This window comes from Oryctolagus cuniculus, unplaced genomic scaffold (genome assembly GCF_964237555.1).
Source record: "Oryctolagus cuniculus unplaced genomic scaffold, mOryCun1.1 SCAFFOLD_189, whole genome shotgun sequence".
NCBI lineage: Eukaryota > Metazoa > Chordata > Mammalia > Lagomorpha > Leporidae > Oryctolagus > Oryctolagus cuniculus.
In genome coordinates, this window is record NW_027208308.1 from 30,629 (window position 1) to 41,724 (window position 11,096).

General features: G+C 37.3%; 1 pseudogene; it reads left to right on the forward strand.

Moving 5' to 3' along the window:
* The first annotated feature begins 1,222 nt into the window (after nt 1-1,222).
* LOC138848197 (U6 spliceosomal RNA) lies at nt 1,223-1,290 on the forward strand (annotated as a pseudogene).
* The last annotated feature ends 9,806 nt before the right edge of the window (nt 1,291-11,096 follow it).

Genomic DNA, 11,096 nt, shown 5'->3' on the forward strand with positions numbered 1-11,096 from the left:
AAATAGCTCAGTAATGTTGGCATCTATCTCATTTTGTTTTTTCTCTGTTATTATTCAACTTATCGATGTCTTATTTTTGTTCACATTATTCCTCTCAATTGCTCTACCTGAGGTGAGTAGGGCTGCTGTGTTGCTTAAATGAAGTGTATGCTTTAGATTACTCATTTAATGAGTGCATGTCATTCACATAGCACTTCACTGAAGTTCTACTATGTCCCAAATCCTCTTCTAGGCACAGAATTTAGACCACTTTTCTCTTAGGCCCAGATCTTGCCTTTAACATACTACTTGGAATTTAGTAGCTCATGAAATCTGCAGACTGCATAAATGAATGAATATTTTGAGGGCTGTGCTTTTGTGGAGGAACTTCATAGGAGACCGAAGGAATAAAATAAATCAAAAGTATCCACAGTATATAGAATGTATACTATTTTACAAGTCACAGAGAAGAAGAAGAAGAAGGAAAGTAGTAAGACTAGAAAGTTTGTGGCAAGACTAACAGGCGCTGGTCAAGAACTTAATAAGCACATTAGGAAAGCAGTAAGGTTTCTTTTTTTTTTTTTTTGAGGAAAAGTTTTTATTTCTAGTGATGAAATTGGCTACAGAACATTATGAAAGTTTAAAAATACAAAGAGAAATTGTCTATAATTAATAGATTCAAAATTTGACAATCAGTGAATATCATTATTAGTCATTACCAACAACAGTTATTGATTTGAAAGGCAGAGTGACAGGAAGAGGGAACCACTGCTTCACTCCCCAGACACTTGCAATAGCCAAAGCTTGACCAAGCCAAAACCAGGAACTGGGAATTCATTCTGGATGTCCCATTTGGGTGCAGGGACCCAAGCACTTCTGCCATCCTCCGTCTCCTCCCAGGGTGCACACTAGCAGAAACTTGCCTCAAAGCAGAGAAGCTACCACTCAAGCCAGGCATTTGTATATGGGATGTGGGTGTGTGGTGGTGATAGCAAGCCCTCATGGATAAAAAAAAAAAAAAAAAAAAAAAAAAAAAAAGACAAAGTTATTTCTATGCCAAGGAAATTACTCTGTAGTCTTTCTCTTATAAACTACGTATTGCTGAACCTAGATAATTTTTCCTTTATTTAACAATGACATGAAAATGTCAGTTGAGTTGGCTTTCCTGAAGACCTTGTTTCTTGAATATTAGTGGCTAGCTGAGATAAATTCTTTTCATCTCTTTCTCGCTTCGGCAGCACATGTGCTCGCTTCGGCAGCACATATACTAAAATTGGAACGATACAGAGAAGATTAGCATGCCCCTGCGCAGTAAGGTTTCTTTACCTCCCTGTAGGCTCTGCTCTCCAGAGGTGAACAGGGTCCTCTAAACCCACTTGCTGCACACACAAACACCTGAGTGTTGTATTCTCCCACAGGTGTTGGAGACTGATATGGTGTTCTGATTTATATTTACATAATGGCTAGTGACATCGGGCATATTCACATGTTTTGACCATGTACATTTCTTCTGAGAAATGTCTATTCAGATCCTTGCCTGTTTCTTCACTGTATTTTTTGGAGTTTTTCCAATTCATGTAAATGTTCTGGAAATCTGTAAACATTCAGAGTTTTAATTTTTCCTGCCATCTGTTCATTGTATCTACACTCTGATGTTTACTTTGTTGTGAAGAAGTATCTTAGTTGGATATACTCAAATGTCTCTGTTTTTATTTTTGTGACTATTGCTATTGGAATCTTACCCAAAAGCTATTGTGTGTTGACAATATTTAGAGTTTCCCTATGTTTACTTGGGTTTGGGTCTTATGATTACATTTTAATTCACTGTGAGTTCACTTTCACATAGTGTAAGAGATGTTGGAGTCTCTTTTCAGGCTTCTACATATGGATAATCAAGTTCCTCTGCACCACTTGTGAAAGAGATTCTTCTTTCTCCAGTTCATTTTAGTTCCTTTGTTAAATATGAGTTGCTGGTAGAAATTTGGGTTTATTTCTATGCTACCAAGTCTTTTCCATTGAACTATGTGTCTGTTATTATATCAGTGCTAACACTTCTTCTTTTTTTTTTGCAGTATATTTATTTGAAAGGCAGAGTTACAGAGAGGTAGAGGCAGAGAGAGAGAGAGGTCTTCCATCCACTGGTTTACTCCCCAAATGGTCACAATGGCCGGAGCTCTGTTGATCTGAATCCAAGTGTCAGGAGCTTCTTCCAGGTCTCTATGCAGGTGCAGGGGCCCAAAGACTTTGGCCATTTTCTACTTTTTTCTCAGGCTATACCAGAGAGGGGTATAAGAAGTGGAGCAGCTGGGAAACATACTGGCACCCATATGAGATGCCGGCACTGCAGACGGTGACTTTACCTGCTTTGTCATAGTGCTGACCCCTGTAATATGTCTTAAAATATGGTGTGATGTCTCCAGCTTTTTTTTGCTTTATAATATTGCTTTAGATGTTAAGCATCTCTCATGTTTCTATGTGAATTTTAGCATCATTTTTTCTAGCTCTGAGAACATCGTTGGTATGTTGATTGGGATTGCATTGAATTTGCAAATTGCTTTTGGTAGTATGGATATTTTGGTATTATTCTTCCCATTCACAAACATAAGTTTTCTGTGAGACTGTCAAAAAGCCTTGACAAAAATTGGACTTTATTACACAAAAATTCATCACTTTTTGGGATCATTTAAATCCATAATTTTGCACTAATATTTGATAAATAATTAAAGACTTTGAGCATTTTAGTAGGAGAAATTAAAATATTTATCAATTTATTCAAATATTGTTTAGATGTGATATTCAAATATTGTTTAGAGCCATTGTCTATATTCCCTCTAAATTACGATCTTTTTGCTTTTTGCCTGTTAAACTTGTCCCTTGATTCAAGAACCCTTTTTAATGTAATGTAAACTGAAAATGTCATTTCATAAGCTAAAAAAAATGACAAAGAAGGAAAAAGAAGGGAGGGAGGTTGAGTATATAATTATGTTCTCCGAATATTTTCTATAAAACATATTGAATCATTTAAAAGCTAATTAAAATTAAACTCAAAATTGGACCATTATGACCAATACTTAAAACAAGTGATTAAAAACTGTAGATGTCTTCAATTTTGATTATCATTCTTCTTTAGAATATCTGAAAGAAATCCGGCTTCTCACTTTAAAATATACCAGTGTGTTAGAATTCAGTATTAAATGACTTTGTTTAAAAGTGTTATTTAATCTATTGCTTTAAGTAGTAATACTATGGCCATTGTAAAACAAAATCCTTATCATTTTTCATAAAACAGGAAGGGCCTTTAAAACATCATCACTAAAAATATTAAGAGACCTAAAATATAACATTCTTAAAACCCAAGTGATACCATTCAAAATTTTCAAATATGCAGGGATAGTTCATGTCAAGTAACTAAATAATTGTTAAGTGTATATATGGAATAGCTTCTATAAATTCTTTTGGCAAGGGCTGGCACTGTGGCATAGTGGGTGAGGCTGCCACCTGCAGTGCTGGTATTCCATAGGGGCATCAGTTCAAGACCTGGCTGCTCCACTTCCTATCCAGCTCTCTGCTATGGCCTGGGAAACACTATAAAATGGTGCAAGTCCTTGGGCCCCTGCACCTGCATAGGAGACCAGGAAGAGGCTCCTGGCTCCTGCCTTCCAGTCAGCACAGCTCCAGCCATGGAGGCCAACTGTGGAGTGAACCAGTGAATGGAAGACCACTCTCTCTGCCTGTCCTTCTCTCTCTGTGTAATTCTGACTTTCAAATAATATAAATAAATCTTTAAAAATTCTTTTGGCAAATAGATGAAGCTACTTGTTATACATTTCAAATAAATAGCAAACATACTAGAAAAATATATTGAATAAAATTTAAGCAACTCATAGCTATACACAGAAATTTCTCACCATAACAACATAGCAACCACTAAATTTCCAAATTCAATTTTCCACAACTTAGAATCTTTAACTCCAGAAGGAGTACAAAATTGACAGAACAGTGGCCTATGTATCAGGATACCTAATGCTAATACAGAATTATCCCTGCCACAACTTACCTATGTGACCTTGAACAATTCACTTTACTTCTCTGGGCTTGGCATTTAGCATCCTCATGTGATAAAGGAGGCTTGGATAAGATCAGTTGTACTCTATCTTGAGACTTCAATGATCTCTCAGTTTCCAAACAGGCACCTTAAGGGAAAGTAAACCTTTAGATCAAAGCTTACATTTTTAAATCTAAATATATTTTAAACTCTTTCTACAACTAGTACAAAACAACACATTCAAATGTGTACCATGCCACTTTTTAATATTTGGGAATAATTAATGCATCATTTTAGAGCATTGTCTTGAGGCCAGTGCTGTGGTGTAGCTAGTAAAGCCACTGCATGCAGTGGGGGCATCCCATATGGAGGCCGGTTCAAGTCCAGGCTGCTCCACTTTCCATTCAGCTGTCTGCTATAGCCTGGGAGAGCAGTAGGAAGTTGGCCCAAGTCCTTGGGCCCCTGAATCTGCATGGGAGACCCTGAAGAGGTCCTGGCTCCTGGTTTCAGATTGGCATATCTCTGACCTTTTAGGCCATCTGGGGAGTGAACCAGCAGATGGAGGACCTCTCTCTCTTCCTCTTGTTCACTATCTGTGTAACTCTGACTTCCAAATAAATAAATAAATAAATCTTTTAAAAAATCAAAAGAATATTGTCTGGCACACAGTGAACCACTAAGTACAAGATATTATTAGGAATATTAGATTGAAATATTGAAATAAACTAGGCAATAAGCCTTAAGATGCAAATTAATACCAAGAAATATAATCTCAAATTTCTGTGTTCAACAAGGTAGTCTCTTTTCACTACTAACTTTATACTAAATAAGATATTTTGATATTTTGTTAAGAGTAAATTTATCGGGGGCCAGCGCCGTGGCTCACTTGGTTAATTCTCCACCTGTGGTGCTGGTATCCCTTATGGGCAAAGTGTTCTAGTCCTGGTTGCTCCTCTTTCAGTCCAGCTTTCTGCTATGGCCCGGGAAGGCAGTAGAGGATGGCCCAAGTGCTTGGGCCCTGCACCCGGATGGGAGACCAGGAGAAAGCACCTGACTCCTGGCTTTGGATGGGCACAGCTCCAACTGTGGCAGCCATCTGGGGACTGAACCAATGGAAGGAAGACCTTTCTGATTTCTCACTGTATATAACTCTACCTGTCAAATAAAAAAAAATATTAGTTTTTCATAAAAACTGCAGTATTGAAAAAGTTCTAAAATCCCTCTAATTCTAAATGTCTGTGACTGCTAACTCATTAGCACATATTGCATTCTTTACATCTGGGTAATCATGACAATTCACTTTTAAATGATTAACAGATCTGCTGTTATATATAAATACATGCTTTTCCGAAAATCATACAATAAGCAGGCTACATACTTTACTTCAAGTAGAACTGCCATATCCAGTCCTACAATTGTAAATAAGACAGTTTCAATTGTTCAGCATTATCAATTATAAATTCCAATCGTGTAGCAATACTCATAAGAATTTAGGGGGCCGATGCTGTGGAGTAGCAAGTAGAGCTGTGGCTTGCAGTGCTGACATTCCAATTGGGTGCCAGTTCAAGTCCTGGCTACTCAAATTACTATCCATCTTTTTAGGCAAGTAAGACTTACTATCCAGCAGTAGAGGATGGCCCAGGCCCTTGGGCTCCTGCACCTGCATAGGAGACCCAAAAGAAGCTGCTGGCTCCTGGCTTTGGATTGGCAGAGCTCCAGCCATTGTGGCCAAATGGGGAGTGAACCAGCGGTTGGAAGACTGCTCTCTCTCTCTCTCTCTCCTTCTCTGTGTAACTCTGATTTTCAAGTAAAATAAATGAATCTTTTTTTAAAAAGGATGAAATAAAAAGGAAGATGAAGATTACAAAATTGTTTAATTTTTTTAATAAATATAAATTTCCAAAGTACAGCTTTTGGATTACAGTGGCTTCCCCTCCCCCAAAACATCCCTCCCACCCATAATCCTCCTATTTCCTGCTTCCTCTCCCATCCCAGAAGATTACAAAATTGTATGAAGGACATTTGTACAGTAAACAAATATACTGATTTCCAATGCAATATTTGAATACTTGAAGCAGGAAGGCTAAGTACTTCTTTGCCAAAATAACATGTTTTCTCCAGTGTAAAACCCATTTGCCATCCCAATACACAAAGGGATTTGGGGCAAGAAGGAAAAAAGAAGTCCACACATGCAGAAATTTTAAGCAAAACAAAATAGAGAATGTATTTAGTTTCATGTAAATCACATGAGAATTAATAGTATTCTACCAATTTGCAACAAATATTTTTAACTTTAATGAATGAATGAACTTTCAGTTACATAGCAGGAAACTTCTACCCTCTCCCATAAAACTGAAAGAGAAACTTTTTAAAAGTAAAAACTGATGAAAGAATTCTGCAATACATGTTAATGTTAAGTAGCCCAGCAGAGTTTATTTAGAAATACAAACACACACACAGAAAATAAATACATTAAAATCTTACTGAATAGTCCAGTAATAGTTCAGGATCCAATATGTGTGCAAAAGATTCTGGATTTCCCAGTCACTTTGTATAGGAAATGATGTGCTTTGCTATGTAGCATGTAACTTTAGATTCCTGAACACCTCCACTTTGCTTCTTACCCTGAGTCCCAGCAAATACAGGAACACAGCTGTTGAGTCATTCATTTTCTGGATTTGGGAATATCAAAGAATTAATGAGTATAGAAAGTTGTACAGCAAAGACCAAGAATATCCAAGGGAGGTCAGGAAAATCAATTGAACAAGTCAAAATACTATGAATGTATACTGAATGCTCTGTTTTTAATATGTCTTACTTACCTAAAAAGACATGAGGGCTATTGCTCTCTCTCTTAATACAACTAAGGAGAAGATATCACCAATGCTCAAGAAAAATGAATACACAGCAGAGCTAATACAAAATCCCAAAATTCCAAAATAGAAAAACTGGATATGCACTCCTTACACACACCCTGAAGTGGCAATGAAGTAGAACAAATCTAAAATTAGAAAGAAATCTTTTTTTAAAGATTTATTTATTTATTTTAAAGTCAGAGTTGCACAGAGAGAGGCAGAGAAGAGAGAGGGGTCTTCCATCCACTGGTTCTCTCCCCAGTTGGCTGCAATGGCCAGAGTTGTGCCAATCCAAAGCCAGGAGCAAGGAGCTTCTTCCAGGTCTCCCACATGGGTGCAGGGGCCCAGGACTTGGGCCATCTTCTACTGCTTTCCCAGGCTATAGCAGAGATCTGGATCCATATGAGCTGCCAGCACTGCAAGTGGTGGCTCTACCCACTATGCCACACCACTGGCCCCGAAAATTCTTGTCAAATTAAGAACATTTAACCTTTGTTTTAGAGTGCATTATTAAAATATCTAAACTGGGGGAATACATAATTTCTTTCTTTAGAAATCAGAAGAGAAAAAGAACACTTCAAGCCTACTGTGACACCACACAGAAGGAATGGAGAATCATGATCTCAATTAGCCTAGGGACAGAATAAAAGGGAGGGAAATAGGAACAACAGAATTAAGATGGATAAGCTTTGACAGCTGAGGGAATCTGAATGTAAAGAAAAGGCATGCAGTTAACTGAAACAATAGAGATAATTCTGAGAGGAAAAAACATTGTTAAGTCATATTAATGGGGCCAGAGCTGTGACTTAGTAAAGTAAAAAAAAAAATCTAAAATTTGTTTTTAAATTATATAATTAAAAAAGATTAAAAAAAGATGTTCAATCTTAAGTCTCTACAGCATAAGATATACATCAATTTTCCCAGGTTCTATTTGCATTTATTAACAAAGTTTCATGGGTATAATCACTAAAGTGGCTCCAATAAGTCTTTTTATAAAAATTATTTTTTATTTTGACAGGCAGAGTGGACAGTGAGAGAGACAGAGAGAAAGGTCTTCCTTTTTCTGTTGGTTTACCCCCTAGTGACCGCTGCCGCCAGTGTGCTGCGGCTGGCACATGGCGCTGATCCAAAGCCAGGAGCCAAGTGCTTCCTCCTGGTCTCCCATGCAGGTACGGGGCCCAAGCACTTTGGCCATCCTCCATTGCACTCCTGGGCCATAGCAGAGAGCTGGACTGGAAGTGGAGCAACTGGGACAGAATCTGGCTCTCCCAGCAGGACTAGAACTTGGTGTGCCTGCACCGCAGGTGGAGGATTAGCTTATTGAGCCATGGAGCCTGCCTCCAATAAGTCTTAACCTGGGATGCAACTAAATTTAACAAGGATACTCAATAGGAATTTTAGAAGAATTCCAAAATATGTATCAGAATAAAAATAAATACTTTACTTGGTACATCTCATTTTAACTATACTATTGTCTAAATTTCCAAATGTCAGATGTACTAAAAAAATCCCCAAAGCAGCAGAGTTGGTCCGACATGATGAGGAATAAAATAAAGAAAATGAGAATTCGCAGATCCCAGATTAAAATAACCAAGAAGGCCCAATAAAAGAAAACTCAATGTCTTCATACACTAACATTTATTACCTCAGATTTATTTAACAAAAAGGTGATTATTCCAGCTACATCCCATTAGGTAGCCCAATTTTACCTGCTAAATCCATTTAAAAAAAGCACCTCATGATATATTACTAAAATCATATTGCTATATGCCATCCACCATGTCCACTGTACCTTATACCTAATGTTAACAGATCTGATGAAAATCAGTAGATAAATGATGTGTCTTAACCACGTGTGGGAAATGTCTTTTGTTCAACGTTTTTCCAAAAACCCCTCAGTCTCAGTTTGCCTTCACCTTGAAAAGACACTTCTGAGGTTTACTAATCAGTCCAGCTTCTTCGGGCCTCCCTCCAATGAAAGGGGCTAAAATCCATCAAAATAAACTCTAGGCACTGTCCTTGTGCTCCCAGTGACTTTTTCACTCTAGGTGCTCACAAACCTTCTAAATTCTTTAGATCACCTGTGATGTCCATTAGTTCTCAAAGACTATGATGCAAGTAATTTCCCCTCTTGGAACCTTGTTATTAACTGTGCTGTATGAGAAATGAAGTCTCCTACACACCTTGTGCTTATGATTCTCCAAACCATGTTGCCTGCTAGGACTTTGGCCATGAATATAGGACAGCAATACCTGAACATGATTACTGAGATCTCCTTAATAAAGGATAGACTGGGGCCAGCACTGTGGTGCAGTGGTGTAATCCTTTACCTGCAATGCTGGCACCCCATATGAGCACCAGTTCTAGTCCCCATTTCTCCTTTTCCCATCCAGCTCTCTGCAATAGCCTGGGAAAGCAGTAGAAGCTGTTCCAAGTGCTTTGGTCCCTGCCAAAATATGGGAGACCTGGAAGCTCCTAGCTCAGATTGGCCCAGCTGCAGACATTGCAGTCATTAGGGGAGTAATGAGCATATGGAAGACCTTTCTGTGTCTCTTCTTCTCACTCTCTGTAAGTAAACCTGTCAACTACATAAATAAATTCCTTATATATATATTTACATTTATTTATATATTTATGTATATAAATATATTCATATATAAAATATATTATAATTTATCATACAATATATTATATAATATATAATTATAAACAGATAATATTATATAATTTACTATATGTATTTTATATATATATATATATTATTGAGATGACTTCAATAGCCAGAGTGTGGCCAGGTTGAAACCAGGAGCTTTTCCTCTGATGTGTGTCCCAGGAACCCAGGTACTTGGAGCATCTTTCACTGCTTTTTCAATCCATTGGTAAGGAGCTGGATCAGAAATAATTATTTATATATAAATAACAAATTCATATATAATAATTATATACAATTATATATTTATAATAATTATATGCAATTCTATATTATGTATAGAAATATATAGTATAATATATAATATATATTATAATATATAAATATATATATGATGGACCAAAATATGGTATTCTCCATTTGGCAGAAGGGACAGGCTCCAATATCTACTGTCTATGTCAGTATGTCAGCATAATGTAGGAGGTAACCCCTCTACCAAATAAGAAAAGCTATTTCAGTTCAGCTGGACATCATTCTGCTGACTGTTGACCTTATTACTGTTAGTCTGGATGCTTTCATTGGTTGCAATCCAGAGACCCAATTTTCCCATAGATATAAACATCAGCAAACATGAAAATTTGGTAAGAAAAGCTTAAACTGAGAGTTATGATTAATAACTATTTTTTTAATTTTTATTTAATGCATATAAATTTCCAAAGTACGACTTATGGATTACAATGGCTTCCCCCCCATACCGTCCCTCCCACCCACAACCCTCCCCTTTCCCACTCCCTCTCCCCTTCCATTCACATCAAGATTCATTTTTGATTATCTTAATATACAGAAGATCAGCTTAGTATACATCAAGTATGGATTTCAACAGTTTGCTCCCACACAGAAACATAAAGTGAAAAATAATAGATGATTTTTTTTAAATGATGATGAAATCAGAGCAGACCTATTGTCATGTTTAATCCCAGTGAGAGTCAAGTTGGGAATTGATAATTTCTTTTTTTTTTTTTTTTTTTAACAGAGGATCAGTTTAGTATGCATTCAGTAAGGATTTCAACAGTTTGCACCCCCATAGAAACACAAAGTGAAATATATTGTTTGAGTACTCGTTATAGCATTAAATCTCAATGTACAGCACATTAAGGATAGAGATCCTACATGAGGAGTAAGTGCACAGTGACTCCTGTTGTTGACTTTACAAATTGACACTCCTGTCTATGGCATCAGTAATCTCCCTATGCTCCAGTCATGAGTTTCCAAGGCTATGGAAGCCCTCTGAGTTCTCCGACTCTTATCTTGTTTAGACAAGGTCATAGTCAAAGTGGAGGTTCTCTCCTCCCTTCAGAGAAAGGTACCTCCTTCTTTGATGACCTGTTCTTTCCACTGGCATCTCACTCGCAGAGATCTTTTGCCAGAGTGTCTTGGCTTTCCATGCCTGAAATACTCTCATGAGCTTTTCAGCCAGCTCCGAATGCCTTTAGGGTTGATTCTGAGGCCAGAGTGCTATTTAGGACATCTGCCATTCTATGAGTCTGCTGAGTATCTCACTTCCCAT